This window comes from Chrysemys picta, chromosome 3 (assembly GCF_011386835.1).
Source record: "Chrysemys picta bellii isolate R12L10 chromosome 3, ASM1138683v2, whole genome shotgun sequence".
Taxonomy (NCBI): Eukaryota; Metazoa; Chordata; order Testudines; family Emydidae; genus Chrysemys; species Chrysemys picta.
Genome location: NC_088793.1, coordinates 185444936 through 185472393, shown reverse-complemented (window position 1 = coordinate 185472393; position 27458 = coordinate 185444936). Strand labels below are relative to the sequence as shown.

General features: G+C 42.5%; 1 long non-coding RNA gene across 1 annotated transcript in view; it reads right to left on the bottom strand.

Annotated features, from left to right (window-relative positions):
- Positions 1-2309: 2309 nt before the first annotated feature.
- LOC135982072 (uncharacterized) overlaps positions 2310-27458 on the bottom strand; it is a 28572-nt gene continuing 3423 nt past the window's right edge. The window contains exons 2-3 of the long non-coding RNA XR_010599280.1: positions 4145-4341; positions 2310-3341 (exon numbers count right to left, since the gene is read on the bottom strand). This is a non-coding gene — a long non-coding RNA (uncharacterized LOC135982072). The remainder of the gene's footprint in view (positions 3342-4144; positions 4342-27458) is intronic.

The following is a 27458-nucleotide window of genomic DNA, read 5'->3' as shown; positions in this document are numbered from 1 at the left end:
GAAGAAGAAAGGCAACTGTGGCATAAATAGCCTCAGAAGCCACTTTTGAAAACTTTGGCCTAAGTTTTCAAACCTATTTATTCATTCCAATGAGGCAAATGTAAATCAGTAGATTTCAAACTCCTTTCAAGATTAAAAAATAGATTGAATAATTAGTCCTTACATCAAATTACAGCATGGTTCTAGGAAATGACATGTTTCCAGCTCAGGAGAAAACCTACCTGGAACAATAACTTGAAGGCATCCAAAGATGTTAAACTAAAATTGTTAATGATAACATTTTATGGGGTTGATGTTACCCTGAAGAGCTTGGCAAGTTTTTCCATACAGCTGACAGTTTATTCTGGCCAGGGTCCAAGAGAGCCTCATCTCTCTAACATCTGTGGGTTTGTTTTAATTGTACTTCTATTTATCATTTTGGGAGCCTTTAACTTCATTTTGTCTTCATATTTGATTAGTAAGTTAATGAGGAGCCAGATGCTTCCCTCCATTTATGCTGACGAAGAGAAGCAAAGCAGGTGGGAAGGATGAAGAGGGTATGCTCCACAAAATGCTTTCTTCCCTCCTCCAAACCCCATTACTAATGTACCAAGCAATAGGGGTTCCACAGGGTGGGAAGAATTGAAGATGGAGAACAGCTGCTCTGTATGCATGCTCCTCTTCTCATCAGCCTGGAAGCTAATGCAGCTTTACTACTCTCTCTATGGCTGCCTTCAGAGAGGTGCCTTGGGCATAGGTACTGGGGGATAACCAATGGACGTATGGCTCCTGAGGGAGGTGAGTGGAAAGTCAGGCAGCACACAGAGTGCTCTGTACCCATCATGACTATCCTGGGATCCGAGGAGATAGGTGCTATGCAGAAACCTGGCTCTAAGAGTCTTCCCAGTTGCAGGTTACAAACATTACCCTCTTGAAGAGAAAATATGAAGGAAACTCCAAACTTGCTGACATTCCATTGTTCTTCTACCTTTCTGTTTCTCATCCAGCTTCTTCTCATTTGATCTCTGACCTCAACGCTGTGAGTTAACAATTTCCATACAAGTTCTTGTAACAAGCTGATGAATTTGGGAAGATTGCAAATTAATACAGTTAAAACACTGATAATTTTTATTAATCTTTCGAAGTAAAATTCAGTCTCTAAAATGTAAGTTATTGGCACATTGCTTGGATGGTGAGCTCGACTAAGGCACAATGTATTTCAGTTAATTCAGGGTTCATGGATCAAAAACTTCAATTTATTCCCCAAAGAGGTGCAGTGCTAGTTTTTCTCACCACTGTGCCAATAGGCCACACATCTGGCCTGGAGAGACAGTTGGCCCAATTCTTGCTGCTCTGCACCATGTGTTTTCAGTCACACCAGCACAAAATGAGGGCAAAAGGCTAACAAATTCATGTTGCACTGGTATAAATGACTACACAGGAAGCAGTCCAACAGGCCCACTATCTAGAAGTGAGGGTATAGTTCAGTTTCCATTCACATTCGCTCCTTCACTTCTCTGCTGAGATTTCCATGAAGCGTGCCTGTTCATACAGACAAGCTGCGCATCTGCACGGCCACGCAGCAGGCTTTCAAGGCAATGCAGGCAGGCAGGGAGAGGTGCCCCTCCCCTGGCCAGGCCCAGGCCCGCTGGAACTTCTGGGGAGCGGAGCCCCTCCCTTGACCCAGGCCAGTCCCACCAGAGCTGTCGAGGAGAGGAGCCCCTCCTTCACCCCAGCCCAGGCCCACCGGAGCTGCCACGGCTGGGGAGAGACGCCTGTCACCTGCCCCCAAACTGCTGTAGTGAGAGAGGGCTGGTGGGGAGTCCTCTCTCCCCGCCGCAGCACCGGGGCAGCCTGCACGCCAAACTCCTCATCCCTGGCCCCACCCCAGAGCCTTCACCCCTAGCCAGAGTCCTCACCCCCTGCACCCAACCCTCTGCCCCAGCCCTGAACCCCCTCCTGTACCCCAAACTCCTCATCCCTAGGCCCACCCCAGAGCCCACACCCCCATCCAGAGCCCTAATCCCCCCAACACCCCAACCCTCTGCCCTAGCCCTGAGCCTCCTCTTGCACCCCAATCCCTTCATCCTCGGCCCCACCCCAGAGCCCACACCCCCAGCCAGAGCCCTCACCTCCGCCCCACACTCCAATCCTCTGCCCCAGCCCTGAGCCCACTCCCACACACACCGAATCCCTCGGCCCTGCCCCCACCACATGAATTTTGTTATGTGCACCAATATGAAGGTGATGTATCACACATCACCTCCATATTGGTGCACATAACAAAATTCATTCTGCACATGGATGTAAAAAATTAGAGGGAGCACTGGACAAGGGTTGTAGCTGTTTCAATATGCACACGTATCCACTAAGAACTGGACTAATAGCCCTTACTCCACATGGGCAACCAAACCACCATTGCATAGTAACAATTTTCAGCCACTCTGACTGACTACTTGGATTCAAACTAGAGGTGAAATGTTCCATGTCCTTTCATCAATCCCCTGACATACAAGACATAGTATTTTTATTCTTTGCAGACCCAAAGTATTGTTTTTTGAACTGGTCTATTTCATGATGAGGTCATCATCTCTTGTATATAATATTGTTATGCATAGCTTATTTTGCATAGGTTTGTAAAATTGAATTTTAAATAAAATTACTCCATAGCAAAAGTCAGTGGGAGAGATCCTTAGCTAGTTAAAGCAGCATAGCTCCACTGAGTTCCGTGGAGCGGTGTCCATTGGCACCAGTAGAGAATTTGGCCCTATTTGTTTTTTGTGTGTGGATAGCTAAAATGAAGCATTGTCCCCCTTCTTCACAGATACAGTGTTTTGTAAGTAGGCTCTGCCATTCCAAAGAATACCCACAAATGTGGCATTTGCTAACATCTTTGTTTATAGTCCTATCAAAACCGTGATACAAAGATGGCTCAGAAGTTCACCTGAAGGGCACAGCTTAAAATGCACATAGAAGCAGACTCTTAGCAAAGCCATTGGCAGTTTAAGGCTGTGCGCCCTGGAAGGATTCCTGAGTAGCAGGTACCTCAGATCAGCCATTTTGGGGGTGGGGGAATTAGAAACACAGCAGGAATTGAGTTCATTTCAAGTTCAGATTTATCACTGATTTGAGAGTTAAATGCACAGAAGTAATATACACATAAAGATCCAGGCTAACTTAAGTGTCGTCCTTAAAATGGGAAGCTATGGTTTGGAGGGGACAAACCCATGTAATAACCATTCTCCAGAGATCCTTCAAATGTAGCAGCTGCTCTTGGAATCTCTGAATTTGCACACCCTGTTCAATCAGTCACTCAGAAGAAGGGATGGGGCTCTCCAAGGCACAAAATAATCAGCTTTCTCCTGCAAAGGCACAGAAACTTTTCAAGGATATCGGTCTGAAATGGTCCCAGTACTGCTGTACATCTTTAAGGGTGTGCTCCCCCCCTCATCAATGTTAAGTACAGCTTTGAAAATTGTATATGCAAATAAGAGATTAGAGCTGGTTGGAAAATGGGGTACTTTTTCCACAGAAAATTTGACAAATGGAAAAATGGTTTTCTATCCATTGAAACTGTCACTGACTTTTTGCTGAATTAACCAAAAAATGCAAACATTGTTTGGTGTTTGGTTAAACAATTTTGGTTTTCACTTTTCTGGTAAAGAAAAGAGCACTTTGTGAGGAAAGCAAACACCTTCCATAAAAATTTTCATTTTATCAGAAACCCAATCTTCCATCCAAAAAAAAAAAAAAGTTGAGAGAAAATGTTTGACCAGCCTTACAAAGATACTTTAGAGGGGAAAAAGAAGAAAAGGCTAAAATGGTTAATTTGTAGCTAATGTTGCAGATATCATGTAGGTTTACTGCAAAGAGCTCTACAGCTGCCTTCCTCTTTAAGCTATTCAGCAACTGCAACTAGTGTAGACTGAAACTGCCCACTAATAAATAGACTTGTTCATACTTATTGTCTTCATTGATCTGGCACAGATACAACTGGTTGGAGTTTAGCTTAGCAATTCTGATGATGTTACACAAGTGAGAATAGAATCTGAAGCTTGTTTAGTCTTAGGCTAGGTCTACACAACGGGGGGGGGGTCGACCTAAGATACGCAACTTCAGCTACGTGAATAGTATAGCTGAAGTTGCGTATTTTAGGTCGACTTACCTGGCTGTGAGGACAGCGGCGAGTCAACCGCTGCCGCGTCGCCGTTGACTCCATTTCCGCCTCTTGCCACGGTGGATTTCCGGAGTTGACGGCAGAGCGATCAGGGATTGATTTTATCGTGTCTTCACTAGATCCCCAATACATCGATTGCTACCCGCCGGATCGGTAGTGAAGACGTGCCCTTAGACATGTGGGTCCTGCCAGGTTAACAGAAGTAAACAGCAATTAACACTCATTTTGTCAACATTCTGAATATACCTAGGGAGAAGATTAAGTAAGACAGTGCCATTTTTATATAGTAATTTTTCATAGTAAAGCAATATATTAAGCTAGTTAAGGAAACCCCACATAAGAAAGGCAGCAAGTAGCAGATAGTAAAGTAGTTTGAGACTCAGTGAAAAGAGAAGATTTACAGTGAGGAAAGGACAAAATGAAAGTAATGTGACAAAGAAGTTCCATGTTAGTGGGGATTCTGTCAAGCAGTAATAAACTTAGTAATGAAATCTAAAAAGATTATAAAGGGCCAATGATGACAGAAATTAGACAATGTCCAGATAATGCCTGTGCAGATGGTAATAGTGAAACCATGGGACTGTGGTAGAGAAATAAATAGAGAAAATAAGGAAAACATTTTAGCCCTCACAATCAAGATGGTTAGTCCTGCTGAAAATAAAGATCAATCTGGGAATTCATGGGGAGATTTACTGACGTTAAATTCTTGAAGGAAGATCACCATGCTGTCTTAACTGACAACGATAGCCTTAAACAGTCAAAATACAGGGTCTTCAGGGATTAGAGAGGAGAAAAAAATTACAGTTGCCAGAAAGTGTAGTGTTCTAATATGGGCTAGCTACCTTTCCAGTTGCAGTGCCTGCTGTTGGGGGTATGTGGTTTACAGGCATCAGAGACCAAGAAGGGGAAACAAACAAATCTGTGAGCAAGTGAGTGTGAATTGCCTCGGACTTCTCCCATTGTAGTGTGTTAACTTTCCCAGTGACTTCCTGCACTAGCCTGGCATGTGTAAGAGAATTTGTGCCAAATTATGCAACAAGTTTTAGAAATGATCAAGATTATTGATACTGAAACTGAAAGAGGATGGTCCGTGAATCCTATCAGTCTATCCGTCTGTCTGCCTAGGTAGTATCATCACAGTATCAGAGTTCTTTTACTCTGTATCTTTCTCTCTCCATTCCATTCGGATTCTAGGAATATGGTCAAATGACATAGCAACTGCCAATTGTACTGACAGTTTGGCAAGTGGTGGCCTATTTGATACCTGTTGTCATGTCATATTCAATAATACTCTGAAAATTTTCATTCTCCAGGCACCACTAAAATACTCACTAACAAACATATATAAATGGAGGGAATGCCATGCTTGGGGGAAAAAAAAAAAAAAAGGTTTACAAGCAACTGGAAAGGCAACTCAAGAGACTGTTAAATGATTAGTATTAAGCCGCATGGATCATTTGTCTCTGACTTTCATCTTCATGATACAAACTTTTGTCATGCTGCTGATTCCCCTCAGCAGGACAAATTCTTTAAATATCTAATTAAGCTCTGTGTGATATCTTAGGTAACTGAAGAATTCCAAGAAGCGCTAGCCTCATATTACACATTGTTGTAACATTCTGTATGGTATAGTATTGCAGTCACGTGCATATTATTGGTGTGTTCATTATTTGAGTTTATTGCAAAAAGTAAATAAATACAGCACTCTTGTTAAAAGCCTACTTACCTTAAACTGTCACTGTTTAACCAGTTTGATAAGGAGGGGCTGGAATTTTCAGGGTTTCTGGGGCACTTAAATTAAGATAGATGTGTGTGATTTTCCAAAGGGGCATGCTAGCTGCATGCAGCACCACTGTGCTCCCAGGGCTGGATGTACCTAATTTCTGGGCATCACAAGCATAGCTAAGGGTATTGAAGCCCAAGTGGGATTTTCAGACTCAATAAGGGGCCATCTGGTAGAGTTATATGGATAAAAATTAAGCATAATCAATGCTAGTAGACATTGATCCAGTTTTGGTAAAGGTGCCAGGGCATCACTGGAAGAGCTGCCTTAGAGAGCTTCTTATACAGAAGAAAAAGGTGGAGAAACAACAAGTTATTGATTGTGATTCAAAGTTGAAATTTATCCAAAAAAGTGAGTTGGGATACAGGAGAAAGGGAATGGGAGTGCACATTTCAAAGCAGCAAGAGATGGAAAGAATAATGCACTCTCCAAAATGTGGGCAAGGAGGATGGAAACCAAACAGTGAGAGAGAACTTTGCAATGGGAGAGGGAAGAAAAGTGGTCTTAAGATACCAAGATTCAGTAGCTCTGGGTTTGGATCCTGGCTTTGCCACTGACTTCCTGTGTGATGCTGGGCAAGTCACATCTTTGTGTCTTGGTTTCCCATCTATAAATTTCAGAGATTTTAAAGCCAGAAGGGACCATTATGATCATTTAGTTTGACCTACACCACAGAACCAAGCAATAGTTTCTGCATCAAAATGGTGTTAACAATACTTCACTATCTGACAGGAGTGTTTGCAAGGGTTTCACACACTAGGGTGACGGGGCCACACAAGTACCAAGACAGACTAGAGTGAAGGCAAACACTGGAGGGGATAGGAGTAAGTCATTCCTGGAAATGACATTTAATGGGAAACAAAAGCACAACAAATAAATATGTGCTTCAGAACAGCCACAATGTTGCCAACTTCAGCAAATTTCCAACTATTAGGAGTTACATAATATGTAACTTTTAATCTGTGTGAGGAGTAGCAGGAAAAAAAGAGAAACAACTTGCTGAGCATTTTGTCATGACTGATGTAAGACAATGGCCTATAACTAGAATTGTTGAAGATAAAATGAAATGCTACAATACAAACAGTTGTTTCACAAAAGCAAATAGCTGAGGCCAAAGACAAATGAGCTCTAGAGGAAACCACTATTTGCTGTTTGTAGCAAGAGATAAATAATGCACATGAAGCAAGACTTCCATGTAGGGAATTCTTGCAACTGCAGCAGAATGAGAAATAAAAGTGGATCTAATCCAGAAACTTGATTTCCTAGGATGACATAGCAATCACTAATCCAAGGTTTAAATATAAGGTTTCAACCTCTGAACACCTGACACCAGAGCCAATTAGGGGTCATTCCTGGGGAGTTTGGAGAATTAAGGATAAGAGGTTATTACATAAAAGTCTAAAGTTGGAGACAGGGCAACTCTAGTTAACAGGACAATGCATGGTTAACAAGAAATCATATTTTATTAGGTATTCAGATTATGTCATGGCAAGCTGGCTAGATAATCTAGGGCTGATCCAAAACTCACTGGAGTAAATAGGAGTCTTTCTATTACCTGCAAGAGCCTTTGGATCAGGCCCTTGCAGAATTTGGTGTCTGCTGGCTTTATCCCTGATATCCAGAGGCGGATTACGGTTTTGTGGGGCCCCTCACTCCTTCTATCTGCAGTCCCCCTGCCCTCTTTCCTCCTCCCCCTCCCCAAGTTTACATTTTCATAATCCAATTATAGTGCAAGAGAACTAATTAAACCTAGTGGATAATGATTGTAATAATAGTACTTAGTATTTATATAGCACTTTCTATCTTCAAACCACTTTACAGGCATTAACTAATTAATGAATAAAATAAATTTAGAAATCAATGCAGGAGCATAGCCTATGATTAGAATTAGCAACTCAATTATGCTCCCTCTCTGACCATTACACTTGTAAAAATGCTCCTTATTTCTTTTACTGGTGTGCATTACTTAAACTGAGACTGCATTTCACAACCACTGAGATCTAGGAAACATTTTTACAGAGTGCACTGAGCATTCGCTGAGGAATACAGTGCTTCACAGAACATGCAACAGATCAAGGTCCCAAATCTTCTGTCTACTTCTGCGCTTGGAGCAAAAGGCAGAGAATCCAGATGCAAGCGCCCCAGTATGTTCCCCTTTTCTCAACCGCACAGAAACACTTCCTGGTGCTCTGGAATGATCAGACTCTGCGAATGGACAATGGCTGCCTTCCACAGGATCAACCCCTCATCAGCCCTTTGTGGAAAAGTTCTATACAACTTAATATGAAGTGATGATATAGAATGGTTCAAAAACTCTTAGATTAAATAGGAAGTTATGCCCCTGCCATTTTTTCCTCTTTTGAATTTGATTGGTTTTTAAAAGTACTTTTCACAGAACCCTGTTAGTTTCATCCCTATTAAAGTCTATAGGACTTTGCATAAGAGACACCATGCAGTATTGTATACACTAATGAAAACCCCACAGGAGCTATGCTGCACTGCATAGTAATGTGGAGGTGCAAGGCCTCTAGCAGAATTGGGGAGATCCATGGGCTAAACCCCTATCACTAATGCATGTGAGCAAATCCATCCCTTCCAAAGAAAGCAATCAGTTGGTAACTCCACAAGGCAGAGTTTCTTTGCAGCAATAAATTACAGAGGGGCAAGTTAGGCTCTTTTAAAATGTGAAGGAGAATTCTTTTCACTCTTAATCCTGAATTAAGACTTCAAGATACAGTACAGCAATAATGGAAAAAAACATTTGGCAAAGTCCCTGGCAATCTTCACCTTCCGTTTTAATTATTATTTCCTTTTCATGTTTGCCATTGATTGCACCTATCTGATCGATCTTTTGGAGGCCTGGAAATGTTCCTGGTTTTGCAGATTGCTACTTTGCAAGAAGACTAGATTGAGTGCCAAGATAACTCACATCCATTGCTTTTTCCCCCAACTCTTTTCATTCGTTTGTTTGAACACAGCAGAAGAGTATCATAGTAAATAGCCATAAAAATACACCACACAACAACAACAGTCATTCAAACACATCACTAGTCATTGACACATGCTGCCTAAAATAAAAAGAAACCTTCCCTAAATGATCAAGCAAAGAATCTTTGTTCATAAAGAAAATTTGTGACATATGAGCCTCTTTGAAAAGATATTTTGCCTGCTGACACATTCCTAATACCGCCCTCACCATCTGCTGAGAATTTAGCGTTGCCCTCCTACGGCTTTGCACATCTGTTTAAAAAAGTTAATTCATAATGCAGCATTTTTCCCTGTATATTTATGGACCATGCCCCAACCCTTCCCCCACTCTCTTTATGGCCAAGTCCCAATTGCCTATCATGTGTATCTTGTAAGTATTTTCTTATACCCCCAAGGTAACAGGTCCTCTTGACCTGCTACTTACAAACAGGGAAGAATTGGTAGGGGAAGTAGAAGTGGGCGGCAACCTGGGCAGCAGTGACCATGAGATGGTTGAGTTCAGGATCCTCTCAAAAGGAAGAAAGGAGAGTAGCAAAATATGGACTTCAGAAAAGCAGACTTTGACTCCCTTGGGAAACTGATAGGCAGGATCCCCCGGGAGGTTAATATGAGGGGGAAAGTTGTCCAGGAAAGCTGGCTGTATTTTAAAGAAGCCTTATTGAGGGTGCAGGAACAGAGCATCCCGATGTGCAGAAAGAATAGCACATATGGCGGGCGAACAGCTTGGCTTAACAGTGAAATCTTCTGTGAGCTTAAACACAAAAAGGAAGCTTACAAGAAGTGGCAATGGGCTTAAACTGCAGCAAGGGTGGTCTAGGTTGGACATTAGGAAAAAGTTCCTAACTGTCAGGGTGGTTAAACACTGGAATAAATTGCCTAGGGAGGTTGTGGAATCTCCATCTCTGGAGATATTTAAGAGTAGGTTAGATAAATGTCTATCAGGGATGGTCTAGACAGTATTTGGTCCTGCCATGCGGGCAGGGGACTGGACTTGATGACCTTTCGAGGTCCCTTCCAGTCCTAAAATCTATGAATCTATGAAACTTGGACAGATGACTAGGGAGGAGTATAAAATATTGCTCGAGCATGCAAGGGTTTAATCAGGAAGGCCAAAACATAACTGGAGTTGCAGCTAGCAAGGGATGTGAAGGGTAACAAGAAGGGTGTGAAGGGTAATAACAGGTATGTTAGCAACAAGAAAAAGGTGAGGGGGAGGCAACCCAGTGAGAGATGATGTGGAAAAGCTGAAGTACTCAATGCTTTTTTTGCCTCGGTCTTCACAGACAAGGTCAGCACCCACAGTGCTGTCCTGGGCAATACAGTATGGGGAGGAGGTGAGCAGCCCTCAGTGGTGAAAGAACAGGTTAAGGACTGTTTAGAAAAGCTGGACATGCCCAAGTCCATAGGTCCAGATCTAATGCATCCAAGGGTGCTGAGGGAATTGGCTGATGTGATTGCAGAACTATTAGCCATTATCTTTGAAAACTTGTGACGATTGGGGGAGGTCGCGGATGATTGGAAAAAGGCAAATAAATATAGTGCCCATCTTTTAAAAAGGGAAGAGGGAGAACCCGGGGAACTACAGACTGGTCAGCCTCACCTCAGTCCCTGGAAAAATCAGAGCAGATCCTCAAGGAAACCAGGAGGAGAGGAAGGTGATCAGGAACAGTCAACATGGATTCACCAAGGGCAAGTCATGCCTTCTATGATGAGATAATTGGCTCTGTGGATATGGGGAAAGCAGTGGATATGATATAACTTGACTTTAGCAAAGCTTTTGATACAGTCTCCCACAGTATTCTTGCCAGCAAGTTAAAAAAGTATGGATTGGCTGAATGGACTTTTAAGGTGGATAGAAAGCTGGCTAGATTGTCAGGCTCAATGGGTGATGATCAACGGCTCAATGTCTAGTTGGCTACAGGCTGGGGACCGACCGGCTAAGCAGCAGTTTTGCAGAAAAGGATCTAGGGATTACAGTGGATGAGAAGCTGGATATGAGTCAGCAGTGTGCCCTTGTTGCCTAAAAGGCTAATGGCATATTGGGCTGCATCAATAGGATTGTTGCCAGCAGATCACGAGCAGTGATTATTCCCTTCTATTCCACACTGGTGAGGCCACAGCTGGAGTATTGTGTCCAGTTTTGGGCCCACCACTACAGAAAGGATGTGGACAAATTGGAGAGAGTCCTGCAGAGGGCAACGAAAATGATCAGGGGGCTGGGGCACATGATTTTCGAGGAGAGGCTGAGGGAACTGGGCTTGTTTAGTCTGCAGAAGAGAAGAGTGAGGGGGGATTTGATAGCAGCCTTCATCTACCTGAAGAAAGGTTCCAAAGAGGATGGAGCTCAGCTGTTCTCAGTGGTGGCAGATGACACAACAAGGAGCAATGGTCTCAAGTTGCAGTGGGGAGCGGTCTGGTTGGATATTAGGAAACACTATTTCACTAGGAGGGTGGTGAAGCTCTGGAATGGATTAGCCAGGGAGATGGTGGAATCTCCATCCTTAGAGGTTTTTAAGGCCCGGCTTGACAAAGCCCTGGCTGGGATGATTTAGTTGATGTTGGTCCTGCTTTGAGCAGGGAGTTGGACTAGATGGCCTCTTGAGGGCTCTTCAAACCTTAATCTTCTATGATTCTATGATCTTTGAGCAGTAGATTTGGACTTATAAAAGCTAAAGAAGAGAGAGTTTCTCTGGCTTGCCTTTCATGATATTGCACAACTTCATAACAATAGCATGTCAAATGTTACATGCATAACAATAGTAAGTCAGGTGTTTAAAACAAAAAAGACTTTTTTATCCCCACAAATGCTCATTATTGAACAAAAAATAACTGGCATGCACCTGTTTTCCCATCCAACTCTTTTCTCCAAAATCAACCTCAAGGATCTGCCTTACCGCATCCTTTGTTCATTTGTTTTTTGAAACTCTTCATGAGCTGGAAATCTGAATACCACTATGAATGGTATATTTGCAAGCTAGACTAAATAACTTATCTTGCAAAGGTCTATTGTGTAACAATAAAGGCCAGACTACCCACAGGAGTGAGTAGCCAGAGATCTCAGCTGAGAATGCCCTTCTACCAGCAACCAGAAGTTTAATGTTAGGGACAAAAAAGTATGAGCACCTCAGGCAATCAAAACTGCTCAGTGGAACATAGTGAGGAAAAAGCTTGGAGGCAGCTGGGGGACAATTCAGGGCTCTCTATTGATCAACAACCAATACTTTGAAATGCACTTGGAGGCAAAATAACATGGGACACTGGTGTAAAGTGTTAAGTCAGCCTATGCTGCATATAGAGTGGGCAGCCACATTCTGCACTACATACAGCTTTTGAGTGATCTTCAAGGGGTAAAGAGCCCTGTGTAGAACTCTTTGTAGTACTCCAGCCCAGGAGTAACAAAGGCACAGATAAGTAGTGAAGACTGCATTAGAGAAAAAAGGTTGCAACCCCTGGCCAGTCACCGGGGAATCCAAGCTCAGTATTGGAGCCAAGACCAAAAGGTCGTAGAACACTGTGACAAAGGCCTCAATAAAGGAAGCAGACCCAATCCCCACCAGTCACTCAGGATGCTTCCCCTTCCCATATGCTTAGCCTCCAGACTGAATCTAAACAAGCTCGTCTCCATCCAGGTCCTTATCCTGGCACTTTGACAAGCACATAGAAAATGACTGCAGCCCCCAGATTCCATGGAGCTGAGCGTCATCTGCATATGCATAGTACTGTAGCCCAGGACTACATATATCCATTGAGCATGGAAGGGGGCACAAAGCACTGGGTAACAACTGGGATCCCTTGTGTGAGAGTCCTCAGGTAACATGAGCAAGTAGGTAACACTATCCTCTGAGATCTCTCCGAAAGAGATGAAAGATGCCATTACAAAGTGGCCCCATCAGTCCATGCCAGGTACTACAAACAAACCAGATTAACTTTAGAGAAAGCAGCAATCCTGAAATATCAAAATATTGGCATGTGAAATGACAGCCTCCAAACTGCTTAACTTGTTTAGAGAATGATTCATGCTTCGTTAAAGGTTTGTCTATGTAACACTTCTGCCAGTTGGAGTGGGCAGCAAGAAGGGTCGGGTTCAATATCTAGGGGTTCCTTTTCAACAATATAACACAGAACTGGCTTGAGCCCCCACCCAGTAACCTGGGAAAATTAAATGCTACCCTCTGGGTGCCTCTAAGAGGCAAGACTTCCCCTCTCACAAGCACAGAGTCTGAGATAGAAAGAGTTTTTCTTTAATAAAAGTAGACTAGAATAAATCTGGGAAAACAGCACAAGCAGGATTCATAAACATAAAAGCATGAGCAAAACACCCACCCCAGAATATGCGGGGCAGTGTCTTTTACTTCACAGTCTTGAATCCAACACCAAAGTTCCTGTAGTGTGTCCCCCTCTTATCACCCCATTCAAGTTGTTTTCCCCGGTCAGCAAAGACCCAGAATTCAGAGGTGCATCTGCCTGAATTCTCCTCCCATCATGGTGGGCGTGGGGGGAGACTAAATGCCATCTTGCTCACTGTGCCAGCTGCCCATCAGTCACCTTCTGCTGCCACCTGGCTCTCTGCGGTGACCTCTGCAGGTTTGTCTCTTAGTGATTGTCAGCTCTTGGGGATTTTCAGCTCTTAGGCTGGGCGAAACATTGTCCCACCACAAGTGATTTCAGCTCTTATTGAGCCCTTAAAATAACAAAAGATTCCTCATGGAGCCTATTTAGCTCTATCTTTGAACAGTGGGCAGGAACAGGTTAAACCAGACCAGGGACCCTGAGGGAGAGTCCACACCCCCTAGCAAGGACACCTCTCTCCCACTGCCCTTACTTTTACAGGGATCTGGCATTCGAGCCCCTGGCTTACCAAGGTTGTTTCAGCTGAGGGTGACCTCCTCATTTGAGACAGGTTAAGCACAGTTCTTCTCCCCTTTACTCATACAATAAAGACAACAACATTGATAACAGCATTTTACTACCCTTGCATTCAGGAATAAAGTAATTTGTAACCCAACACTAGCCAAAGCTGATCACTTGGAGCTACACAGCTCCTGTTTGCTGGATACCTATGCAGAGTAGGTGTGTGTTCATGTAAATACAGTTTGCTCCTGAAGTCTCTCCCCCTCCCCAACTAGCAGTCAGGGAGAGTTCATTCAGACCCTGCTTACATCTATGAAACTTTCTCATGCCTTGCAGGTTTCAGAAATGTCTCAGATTAGAGTTGATGAACAGTGGTTTATGAAAAAAAAATCCCATTATTTAATGGTGGCCAAAACCAACACAGCTGTCTCCTTCCCCAGCATTTCTTTAGCTAATTAAGCACCCTGTAGGGAAGCTCTCTATGTCCTGTCTTGATTAAAGACTTTCTTTCCAGGTTAGGAAATGTATGTTACCTATTGGACAAAGTTTAAGTCACATGGCATCTATTAACTTTAATAGTCACTTGACTCCTAACTGCTGTGATCACTGCTTTGAATATTTTGAAGTAAGAATTAATTTATTGCCAGTCGTGATAATTGAAAAGCAGTTTCTCTCAAGAATTAATAATCTCTTTATTAAACTCATTCCATTCTAAGCACTGAAAACAGTGTAAGAGGTCTGTTCACCATGCCTGAGTTTCACAGAGATTAGCTCCATTGGAGACAGAATAATACTAACCTCGTAAATGCAAAATTTTCAAATTTAGGTTTGATAATAGGCCATCATTTTGTTATGATCATGTGCCACATCACACAGAGCAAGCCAATAACTGCTGTAATCATTTTACAGCTTGTGAATGAGTCTTAACCCTTAAAGTTAGGCTCCTAAATCCCTATTTAGAAGTCTAATACGTATAAATAAGTGTCCATCACGATAAGATCAGGTGTCAGTCAAATCAAGAGTCAAATATCAAACACCATGAGCCAGTCATGACCAGTCATGTGTATTGTATGAGAAGAGAGCCCATGATTACAACATGATAAACTTTCTCACTGCTTGTTACCATAAACTCCTTCTTTAATCCTTATCTCCACAGAGCTAAGACTCATTCACAAGCTGTAAAATGGATTACAGCAGTTACTGTCTTGGTCTGTGTGATATGGCACACGATCATAACAAAATGATGGCCTATTGTCAAACCAAGCCATTGTTTTCAGAGAAGCCAAGTTGGAGACATGCAATTAGTTTGATGGATACAAGTCAGTCTTTTCCACTGCACTGAGTGGTGTCCACACATTCTGATCAAATTGAAGTCTGTGACACAAATTTCATTTCCAAATTTACAGTGAAATAAAGTCCAGAATTAAGGTAATTCCTCAACTTGTAACTCCCTGTAGATTTTTTTTTAATGAAGTGGTAGTGTTACTGCATACACTGTTGTGATGACACTACATTTTTCTTGTTCTTCTAAGTAATCCACCTGTTTCCCCACACATACTTTATCAACTGCTCCAAGAGTATCTAAGCATCACTGAAGCCAAAACATTACAAAAACAGCCTAGATGTCAATGTCTGGTTCACCAGTAGATGGCTCCCTGTTACAATTTTACAATAGGAGCACTGTACTGCAAAAACTAAAGTATCTCTTCACTATAATAGCCTAATTCTGATCTTTCAGTGATCCACTCTGAACACAGGGCCAGACTGCCCTGCCTCACATAAAAATATGTGAGAAGAGACCAAGGTGAAGCAAAACTCCATGAGGAATTCCATAATGGAGTCTGCAAGTGAGCAAGTTCTGTGAACACAATTCACAAATTTCAAGCAATCCACTGCACGCCAGAGCATCTTCATAGAGTGTCTCTGCCTCCACACCAGTTCCAAGGCCCCCTGGCCACGAGGCTCAATCCTCACCCACCACTTCCCTTTGATCGCCACAGTTCAGAAGAGCTCCCCCCTCCCAAGACTGTGTTAACTTTGAGGTGGATTCTCCACAGGGCAAATAGGGGAAAGGATGATGCACTTAGCACACAAGCATCTCCTGGCCCACCTTTTTCCTCTCCAGAGCCAAGTTCGCAGGGAACTCTCCTTCAGAGGACAATCTCCAGGGGACAATCCAGCCCATAGAGATTGGACTGTGTTAAAGGTTCACATACTGTTCAGTACAAAGATTTGCATTCTTTATGTGTGTTCAGCCATTATGACAGAAAACATGCTGCCATAGATACTAGGCATTGCACTAGAATGAGCTGCCATTGATGGAGTTTCTTCTCCATATGCCTTATATAACTGATTATGCATGCACTTATTAATATTTCACACATTTTATAATTATAAATTGCCTGCAATCTTACAGTCTCTATGTGATTTTTAAAAGTATAGATTAAGAATCACAAAATTCCTCTTCAACATTCCACAAAATTCCCCAGTTTACAGGTTAAGAACTGAGCCACATATAAATAAGACTTGTTCAAAAAGTTACATAGTTACAAAGTTCATGCTGGTGGGAGAGCTGAAAAAGCTTGGCTCCAGGCTTTAACCACTAGATAACACTCCCTCTCAACACTCCTGAGAGGTAGGCAATGTTATTGTATGTTCACAGACAGGTAAACTGGACACCGAAGGGGTAAGGGATTTACCTAGGTTACCCAGCACATCAGAACTGAGTAAGGAATAAAACAGAAGTTCTGATTTCCAGTGCACTATTTTAACCACAAGAGACTCTCTTCCTACTAAAAGTTACTTCCAGCCCCCCCCTCCCCCCCGATCAAATGGAAATACACATTCATAATTTACACTGCGCTTCATGGTTATTTCTGACAATATGCATCAGCTGTACAAAGAAAACTTGTGGATGTTTCCTGAAAAGTTACTGACCCACTGGGTTAAAGTTCTTAATCTTGAAAGTGTTTGATACAAAAAATACCGTGAAAGCTATTACTTCTGTGTGCTCCCGCTAATATTCTGATCTTGAGAGAAAGACCCTAGAATGTATGAGTGCATAGAAATATGGAAGTGTCCAGCCTCCTAACCTATGGCCCTCAATAGAGAACATGTACCGATGAACACATCATATTTTATTAAGTACAGTAGCTAAGAATAACACTAGCTCTTTGTCTGAGGAGAATGACTTCTGTAAAATTGGAAATTTCATTCTATAAATAAGACTTCTACCACATTGTATCTATGTAGGGATCTCTGCCAAAGACAACTGGCAAAGGTACCCATCAGGCTTATTCACATGTGTGAGGCTGAATAAGTCTATTAGGCTTACAGTGAGGAACAAGCCTAACTAAAACTGCACACATTAACACTCCATGCCTTAATTAAAATGTACAATTGCATACAGCTGATACCTACGAGGCTGGTGAAACAAAGGAACCACATATGACCTTCAGTTAATTTTGTGTCAAAACTTCAGGCAGTTGTGTGGGAGGGGTCTCCATTCAGAGTGTGAAAAGCTTGACACCATCTGGGGCCAGGTCCTGCTCTCACTGAAGTCAATGGGAGCTTTGCCATTGAGTTCACTGACAATAGGATTGGGCCCTTAAAAATACTAGGGCCTGATCCTACAAGTTGCCTGATGTGATTTGGGAGTGTTTTACATGAGGTGCAAACCACTGGAGAATCTGGCCTAGAAATGTAGACAATATTATTTCTGCAAATTAAAAGATTTAGGGATATGCATGGTGCAAGGCCAGACACGATGCATGCCAAGCACCCCTCCCCAAACTCTCTCAGTAAATTCCTCATTGAGAAAAGAACGAAGTACAAAGGTAATCAAAGGTAAGGAACAATGGGAGATCTTGGTGGTTCAACCAAGCAACTCCACAACCCTCTCCCTTCCACCCTCCCCCAGCCACTTACTGTCCCCAGGATCCTTCCTTGTTATATTCAGTTTAGGATCCTAGCCTGCAAAGACTTCCTCCAATGGGACTCTGGAGGACTATGCATATTTAGGCTAGGAACTATTTTCAGGATTGCACCCTTAGATCCTATGTTTATTTTAGGCTGTGGTTGTGTCTTTATTCTCTATGCAAAGTGTCATACACACTTAGGGCATAATATATAATTGTAAAATAAGAAATTATGATAACTATTAATAACTTAGATGATGGTTACAGCATTTGCTGTTTGCTACTGTATTTTTAGCCTGATACAAAATGCTTTCTAAAAATCCATGTACATTTTTAAAATTGTGATGTAGTTGATACTCATTGAAATAAAATATAAACATCTGTTTAATTATATGAGAGACTCTGTAGGAAAAAAACTACGTTGCACTCTTTAATTTAATAACACTAGGCCTCACCTAATGCACATTTAACAACGGCATTTAACTAAAGGAAATCATTCCACACCCTCACTCTCTCATTAAGCTCTTGTGATTTGCGTTTTCCTTGTGCCTTGCATTTTCCTTGTGCCAGCTGACTAAGCCCCAAAAAGCAGCTTTCAAAAGCTGGGTAAGGCATGATTTATGCAGAGAAGCATCTTTTTCCCCCATAACAAATATTGTTTTAAATGAAATAAAAACATGACTTGGACTCTGTTCGAATAAAGTATTATCACAAGCAGAATTATCTTAGCTCAGTTTGATTTTAATAAGTGAAATATTCATATTTTTCTTTGTTCTATTGCTTGTGATAGAGAAAAATTACATTTACATTTACTAAATCTGTGCCTACATTTATCAATGAGACATCCTTTTCTATGAGCTTATTAAATCTGCCTGCAGAAATTGTGGCACTAATATGTAGCTATGGCTAATATCAGGCTGGTAGACCAGTTGCCAGCTCATCAAGCTGAGCACTGACAAACTCATAGCTGGAAAACAGACCAGCTCACCTGTATGTTAGTATTGTTCAAGATAGCTGTGATACTTGTAAGAATGTGTGTAGTGTTTAGACTCTACAAAATGCTTATAAGTTGCTGCATGCACTCATTTCACTTATGTCTGTTTCCCATGCTATCAGGTGATGTGTAAGTTTTGCTTTATAACTGTAAAAATTCCTGCTGTGAACCCAGTCAGGAGGAATGGTACACCACCCATCAAGAAGGACTGTCAAAATTAAATGGGCCATAGGGAAGCATCATGAGACAAAAACTTGGCTAATGGCCCTCTCACACCCAGGAAGGTGCAATATGCAAGAACACCTATGTCATCAGCTTAAGTGCTGAAAGGAGGGGATAAAACAGGAGCACAAGAAAATTTTCTCCCTCCCCTTTGCTGTTTGGATTCTGACAAGGCTGGAGAGATCCCCAGGGTCAACCTGGGTTAGCCCTAAAAGATATTCAGTGCTAACAGATTACTACAACTGTGTCACCTTTTAGAACCACAGACTAACTTATTTTGTGTATATATATATATATATATATATATGCCTGCTTTAACCTGCAAATAACTCTTTCGTGGCTTTTTCCTAGTTAATCCTTAATTAGTTTACTAGAGGATTGGCTACAAGTGTTGTCTTTGGTTTGAGATCTGAGGTACAGATTGAGCTGGGGTAAGTGACTGGTCTTTTGAGACTGGAAGTAACCTGAATCTTTTGTGATCTTTAGTGTATGGCAACCAGTTATCACTAAATCCAGCTTGCCTGAGTGGCAAAACAGACTAGAATGCCCAAGGGGACTATCTGTGTCTCCAGGGTAAGTGTTACCAGAGTTCGCATTTGTGACTGGGTTGGTGAAATCCAATTATGGAACATTCAGCCAGGGGGCGTCTGCCCTCCTTTTTTACAGTCTGCCTTGAAGCGAACACTCCCAGTTGTGAACCATTCCAGATAGCATGACAGCTATCTCATCCCATTTGCAATCCATATGGCACATTCTTCAAATGACCTATAATACAGTACAATATAGTGCTGTTTACAAAGAAGTTACTGGTAGGAATCACTTTGGGTAACCTTAAGAAATGCTTCCAGAGTTATAACATTGGATTTTCCTCAGGAAAATATTCTGTGATTTTATTTTAATAGTCAAATGTAAATTTAAGACCAACTAAAATGCATGCTAAAAATCTTACTGAGATTCCTATTTTGTTAACAAATATATGGAGATATACTTATCTCATAGAGCTGGAAGGGACCCTGAAAGGTCATCAAGTCCAACCCCCTGCCTTCACTATCAGGACCAAGTACTGATTTTGCCCCAGATCTCTAAGTGGCCCCCTCAAGTATTGAACTAACAACTTTGGGTTTAGCAGGCCAATGCTCAAGTCACTGAGCTATCCCACCCTATCTATTTTTAAAAGAGAGAAATGGGATTTGAAGGTACAGCCCTTACAAGGAATAAGCAAACCTCACACTAGTATTGGGTGGTTCAGCTAAATGTATAATAGAGTGTTCGGTCAAAATGAATAAATAATAAATGGCCTCGTTTTCTGAGGTGCGGAATACTGACAAATCCCATTGATGTCAATGAGAGTGAGAAGTGCTCAACACATCGGGAAAATAAGGTCAAAAATAATAGTTTGTATGTATATAGAATCTTTCATCCATGGGTCAGATCCTTAGCTTGTGTGAACTGGCACAACCCCATTAAAGTAAATGAAGCTGTGACAATTCACACCAGCTGAGGAACCACTGCCATATACCTAAAAGTGCTCTAGTTACCTAGCCTTCACACACCCCTTAAAGTAGGTGAGTATTATTATGCCTATTTTACAGGCAGGTTACATTAGATAAGATGCAATTTTTTAAAGAGCTACAAACCCTCTCTTCAGGTCATTAACCAACCAACAGCCTGAGGTTAGGAAGAAATGTAACTCTAGAATGGTTATGTCATAAATCTTTTATAGGATTTCTTGTACAGCCTTCGGAGCAACTAGTACCGGCCACTGTTTTTGATGACTAGATGCTGAACTAGATGGACTATTGGTTTGATCCTGTACAGCAATTCCTATGTTCCCTAAGCTGAGGCACAGAAAGGTTAAGGGACATGGCTGTGCAATTTTAGCTAATGGCAACACTAGAAACAGAATTCTGGAGTCTTTCATTAATCAATCATGACCTTGCCTCTCCACAATGAAGACTGAGCCAAGCATAAAAATCTGCTTGTTTGGTCCAATGCAAACAAATAAATAAGAACGTACAGCACCAAAGGATGTTGGTGCTTGCACTAAGTAGTGGAACATGGATCAGAAGCTGTCAGGCAAGTCAAAAGGTACAGGAAATCAGCACTTGTTTTAGCACCAGTAGGAGCATGGCTTAGAGTCCTTTAGGGAGGAAGAAAGGAAAGGTAGATAAGGGCCTGTACTGTTTGGAGAGAGAAGGCAATTCTGCACTGCAGTGCTCTTGTGGAAATTGCTGGCAAGTTTTACTAACTGTCAAATAATTTTCCCTACTTTAATATTCTATATTATTAAAAAGAAAGGTAACATGATAGGGGAAGTGCACACATTTTCAAAGGGCACACAGGGAGTTTCCTAAGGTCTGTAACTTGTCATGCAGTTGGCATGATTAGTTTTATTTTCTGCAACAAGTTTCTCTAAGCAAACCCTAGTTAATAGCTTCTAGCTGGTGCGGGAGAGTGCATGGCCCAGAATGCTATGTGCTGCTGCCACACAATGATTTAGAAAGAAAATTAAGTGAGTTTTAAGTTTCACATCATATGACTCCAGTTAGCTGGGCTTTTTGTTTTGATTTGGCTTTAGTAGGTGCACGGAACATATTTTGTTTTGTTGCCATCTTGAACAATACAGTACTTAGCTCTCTTCATCTTAAAAGCATTGGACAAACATTGACTAATTATTAAGTCTCATAACACTGACAGGCTGCTGTATAGTAAGAATAACTGTTTATAGAAGAGGAGACTGAGAAAGGTCAAGTGAGCAGCCCATAGTCACAGGAAGAATCATTGTCAGAGGCAAATTTAGACGTTGGAAGTTCCTGGCCCTGCCCTGTGCTCACATTGTTAGGCCCTGATCTTGCAAACATTTACACATGGATATTTCCTTGTGATTTAAGAAGAGCACTATGTCACAAGCCACAGGGTACATTTTCTTGACAAGGCCAGCTCCCATAAGGAGAGTTGCATGGCAAAACCAGTCACACTGTCTTGCATTTAGCTGTGTAATTCTGATGCTTTATCCCCCCCCACCCTACCCATGTACTGCACTTTCAACTCTTTAAGCACTCTATATCTGCAGCCAGTTCAGAGCAGAGTTCAAAGAAAACTATCAAAGGACACACATTCCATGCTCTCTCATGTCCATTCTTGTTTGATTGGTCCCTTAATAGAAAATAGAGGTCTTGCAAATTGAAGTATCTGTATTCTTTTTGTATGGAAAAATATAACATTGTGTTGAAAATCCCTCCCTAAAGTCCCCACTGGTATCCGCACAGGAGTGAAAATCATACCTGCTTCTGCTAGGGAGTAGGCAGGCAGCAAGCGTGTGAAAGAAAAAACCCCAAAGGCTTGTAAAGAACAGCTTTCTGCAGTACTGCCAGGCTGTTTCCAGAGACGTGAGTACTGGGCTGCATGAAGGGAGGGATGTAACAGAGAGCTTGGAGAGCTGGACAGTGGAGTTGGACTCAGGAGACCTGGGTTTTATTGGTGACTCTGCCACTGACCCACTGGGTGACCTTGGGCAAGATACTTAATCGTTCTCTGCCTGTTTCCCCTCCCACACTTCATCTGTCTCGTCTATAACTATGTGGCCCTGATCTCACTTGAGGCCTCTAGCTGCTTATTGTAACAGGTGCTGATACCAACCCTACAAATGAGCATGAAGACTGACTTATTGCACCCCAGAAATGGCTGCTACAGGGTGAGGATGAGGTGGACAGACATGGCAGTGTGAGGAAGCTTGCATTGACACTGCCTGTGCTGTACTGGCTTTGTGACTCAGGGTACCTCTACCCTGTAGCTGGAGGTGTAATTTCCAGCTTGTGTAGACATACTTATACTAGCTTTGATCAAGATAGCACATCAGAATAGCAGTGTAGCCACAGCAGCATGGGCAGTGGCATGGGCTAGTCACTTGAGTACATACCTAGGGTTACAGATGGGATTTTATTTGGGAGGCTAGCCCATCCTGGCATGGCTACAATGCTATTTTTAGTATGCTAGCTCAATCAAAGCTAGCATACGTACATCCACCTAACCTGGAAATTGCACCAGCAGCTTCAGTGTGGACATACCCTCAGTGAAGGAATCCAGGGCCAGATTCTCAGCTGGTGTAAATGGGGATAGCCCTGCTGAAGTCTTTAGTGAGCCTCAGAACCACTGAAAAGAAAGTGAAGTGTTAGTAAGTTTACAGAAAATTGCCTAGACGTTAAAATAAGTCATTTTAAGCTTCCTTCTCATTTTTATGTTGCATCCTCTATTTGACTTTAAGTCTATGTCATGTATTTAGATCCTATAGAATCTACAGCTATGTATTTCTCCTTATCTTATCACTGCCATTCTGCCAAGATTCAATCCTAGCGGAGGCATGTGATATCCTCCTGTGTTTGGAATCGAGTTGAACTCTCATCACTTGGGCCACAAGGCGTCTAAGAGGGAAGAAACCCTAACTGAGAACAAGTGTTCTAATGAGACACTTGACATATCCTAGAGTCATTAATCTTAGAGCCAGTGACATTCACACCGGAGGTATTGATGGGCCTGTCCAACAGTCATTTGACTGCTAAATGGCTCTAGTTCATCCTGGTTGCCTCTCCTCTATATCATTAGATGTGAGTTCTTGGATATCACCATCTAAAAAATGAATTTAAAACGCCAACTGTAAATCTTTCCTGGCCACACAAGACACATCACACAGGCTTTCACATACCAAATCTACAAGAGCATTCAGCCTTTTTTCCATAATTCCCTCTGTGTCCTTGTAACTCTCTCACATCCATGCTATGCAGCCTTGGATTCCCTCCCTGACCCAGTTTGCTATCCCTCCACCCTCACCTTTTGCACATTCCTTCTTAAAATATGTTTTTCCCCAATCAGGCCTACTGACAATATTTCCAACTCACCTCCCCATAAAGTGTATAAAAAAAGCCACAAGAACAAAAGTATGAAACTTAAAAAAAACTATTGAGAACTGTTACAATGTACATTTAGGGGTCTTATTTGAAGTGTTCAGTATAAAGCACCTAAAGTGGCCTAATTTTCAAAGGTGCTGAAACTTAAACGATGGTGTGTTATTTTCTTTACCATCTAATCCAATTTTTGTAGCCTTCCTATTAATGTTGTGTTTGTTAATTTTTTTAATTTAGCATATCGTGGGGTTTTCATGGAAAAGTGTTGACTGGCACTTTGGCCACAAGGTGAAGTTCCATTATTTCTCCACAAAACAGATATGGCACACTGTGTGGCCTTGAGCAAGACACTTCACCTGCTGTATTCCATGTTCCCCATCTGTAAATAGGAATAATTCCTATTTACCTTTCAGGGGCGTTGTGAGGAGTGATTATCTCATGTTTATACAGTACTTAGAGAATAAAAATAAATATGAACTACATTGTGCCTTATAGGTACAGCTTTAAATTATGGGTAATGTGCAGTTGCCCAGTTGTACTGGGAGAGAAGTAATTTACTGCATCCTTTTAAGATGTGTAGTGTGCTCCCCTGTTCCTGGCCAGCCAACTCTGCTGGCCAGTGCATAGGGGAGTTGAGCCATGCCACCATCAATTCCCAACTTCTTTTTCAACTGATTTTCCTGACCATTGGATCTATGCGTCAGGGCACCCCTTATGTAGCTCATTTTGTCAGCTTCTCAGATGAGTGCTGCTATTGTAATCAGTGATTGCAAATATCATTACTTCTGCAGTGCTATCATGATCTTGGCAATTCATTTCACTTCACCTCTCCATTCACCACTATCAGGTATACAATGGGGATAAAATGTATCACACCTACCTCAGAACTTTCCAGGCTGTTGTAATGCTTAATCAACTAACATGTGCAACGTACTTGGAGATCCTTGGGGAAAAAAGCCCAGCAAAGTTCTAAACATTGATTACATTATCGCCATTATGCTGTAAGCAAGAATAAAGGTGGAAAATATTTAGTATTTTTAGTGACCTAGCAAATGAGTTCAATGATATTCATTGACACTCTTTATACTACAGCAGGAGCATAAAATACACATTTGAAAGATACCATACGTTGCATTATATTATAATTGTATTATGGTAAAGTTATATATGATATTCTGTATCCATTAAGAAACCAGAACAAACTAGCATACCACTCCTCTGTTATATTGGCACATAATGGATTAAGAAGGTGCTGAAAGATGACTAAAGAGGCAGAGTCTTATTTCACACCACTGTACTAACTCCACTAAAGTTAATGGAATTACAGCAATGCAAGTAGGATCAAAATCATGACCACAGCAACATTTCAGTGCATGGAATTTTATACCTTCTATTTACACTATTTGGAGTTTCAGGTACAATTCTTTTACAAATATAAAATGACACCCCTATGTCTTAGGCCTGGTCTACACTATGGGTTTAGGTCGACTTTAGCAGCGTTAAATCGAATTAAGCCTGGACACGTCCACACAACGAAGCCCTTTCTTTCGACTTAAAGGGCCCTTTAAACCGGTTTCTTTACACCACCTTCGACGAGGGGATTAGCGATAAAATCGGCCTTTGCGGGTCAGAATTGGGGTAGTGTGGACGGAATTCGACGTTATTGGCCTCCGGGAGCTATCCCACAGTGCTTCATTGTGACCGCTCTGGACAGCGCTCTCAACTCAGATGCACTGACCAGGTAGACAGGAAAAGACCCGCAAACGTTTGAATTTCATTTCCTGTTTGCCCAGCGTGGAGAGCACAGGTGACCACGCAGAGCTCATCAGCACAGGTAACCGTGATGGAGTCCCAGGATCGCAAAAGAGCTCCAGCATGGACCGAACGGGAGGTACGGGATCTGCTCGCCATATGGGGAGATGAATCAGTGCTAGCTGAACTCCGTAGCACTAAAAGAAATGGCAAAGTATTAGAAAAGGTCTCCAAGGCCATGAAGGACCGGGGCCATAACAGGGACACACAGCAGTGCCGCGTGAAAGTTAAGGAGCTACGGCAAGCCTACCACAAAGCCAGAGAAGCAAATGGAAGGTCCGGGGCAGAGCCGCAAACTTGCCGCTTCTACGCGGAGCTGCATGCCATTCTAGGGGGTGCAGCCACCACTACCCCAACCGTGTGCTATGACTCCGTCAATGGAGAAACACACAGGGAAGACGGTTCGGGGAACGAGGAAGATGAGGATGGAGGTACTGTAGGTAGCTCACAGCAGCAAGGAAGCGGAGAAACCGGTTTCCCCAACAGCCAGGATATGTTTGTGACCCTGAACCTGGAACCAGTAACCCCTGAACTCACCCAAGACCCTCAGGGCACACAGGAGACCTCTGGTGAGTGTACCTTTGTAAATATTTGTAAACATTACACATGGTTTAAAAGCAAGCATGTTTAATGATTAATGTGCCCTGGCAATCGCGGCCAGTACAGCTACTGGAAAAGTCTGTTAACGTGTATGGGGATGGAGCGGAAATCCTCCAGGGACATCTCCAGAAAGCTCTCCTTCATGTACTCCCAAAGCCTTTGCAAAAGGTTTCTTTGCAAAAGGAGGGCTGCTTTATCCCGTCCGCCATGGTAGGAAACTTTACCACGCCAGGCCAGTAGCACGTAGTCTGGAATCATTGCATAACAAAGCATGGCAGCGTATGGTCCCGGTGTTTGCTGGCATGCAGACAATATCCATTCCTTATCTCTCTTTGTTATTCTCAGGAGAGTGATATCATTCATGGTCACCTGGTTGAAATGGGGTGATTTTATTAAGGGGACATTCAGAGGTGCCCGTTCCTGCTCTTCTGAACAGAAATGTTCCCCGCTGTTAACCACGTGGTGGGGGAGGGGAGAAGTGATCATCCCAGAGAATCGGGTGTGTGTGTGTGGGGGGGGTGGTGGTTTACTTGGGTTTGTGCCGCATGTTAACCCGGAAACCGCAGCCCCTCCTTTTACATTGAAAACCCATTTTAAATGGCCAACCCAATTCATCCTTGATATGGGAAATGTGCTGCTGTTTGAAACCTTTCCCGCATGTTAAGAAGGTTAAAAAAGCCAAAAGACTGTGGCTTACCATGGCTGCCTGCAAGCCGAAATATGTTGCCTGGGGCACTGCGTGAGTGATCTCTCATACCAAACCGGCAGGCATAGGAAAAATGCGACCTTGTAATGAAAGAGTGTACCCATTGTTCTCTAAAATGTGTCTTTTTTAACCACCTCTCTCTTCTCCTCCACCAGCTGCAAATGTTTCTCCTTCGCAGAGGCTAGTGAACATTAGAAACAGAAAACGGAGGACGCGGGACGATATGTTCATGGAGCTGCAGATGTCCTCCCACGCTGATAGAGCACAGCAGAATGCGTGGAGGCAGTCAATGTCAGACATGAGAAAAGCACAATATGAACGAGAGGAGAGGTGGCGGGCTGAATGAAAAGAGCAAGTGGCGGGCTGAAGATGATAGGTGGCGTCAGCTTGCAGACAGACGGCAAGAGTCAATGCTCCGTCTGCTGGAGCATCAAACTAATATGCTCCAGCGTATGGCTGAGCTGCAGGAAAGGCAGCAGGAGCAGAGACCGCCGCTACAGCCCCTGTTTAACCAACAGCCCTCCTCCC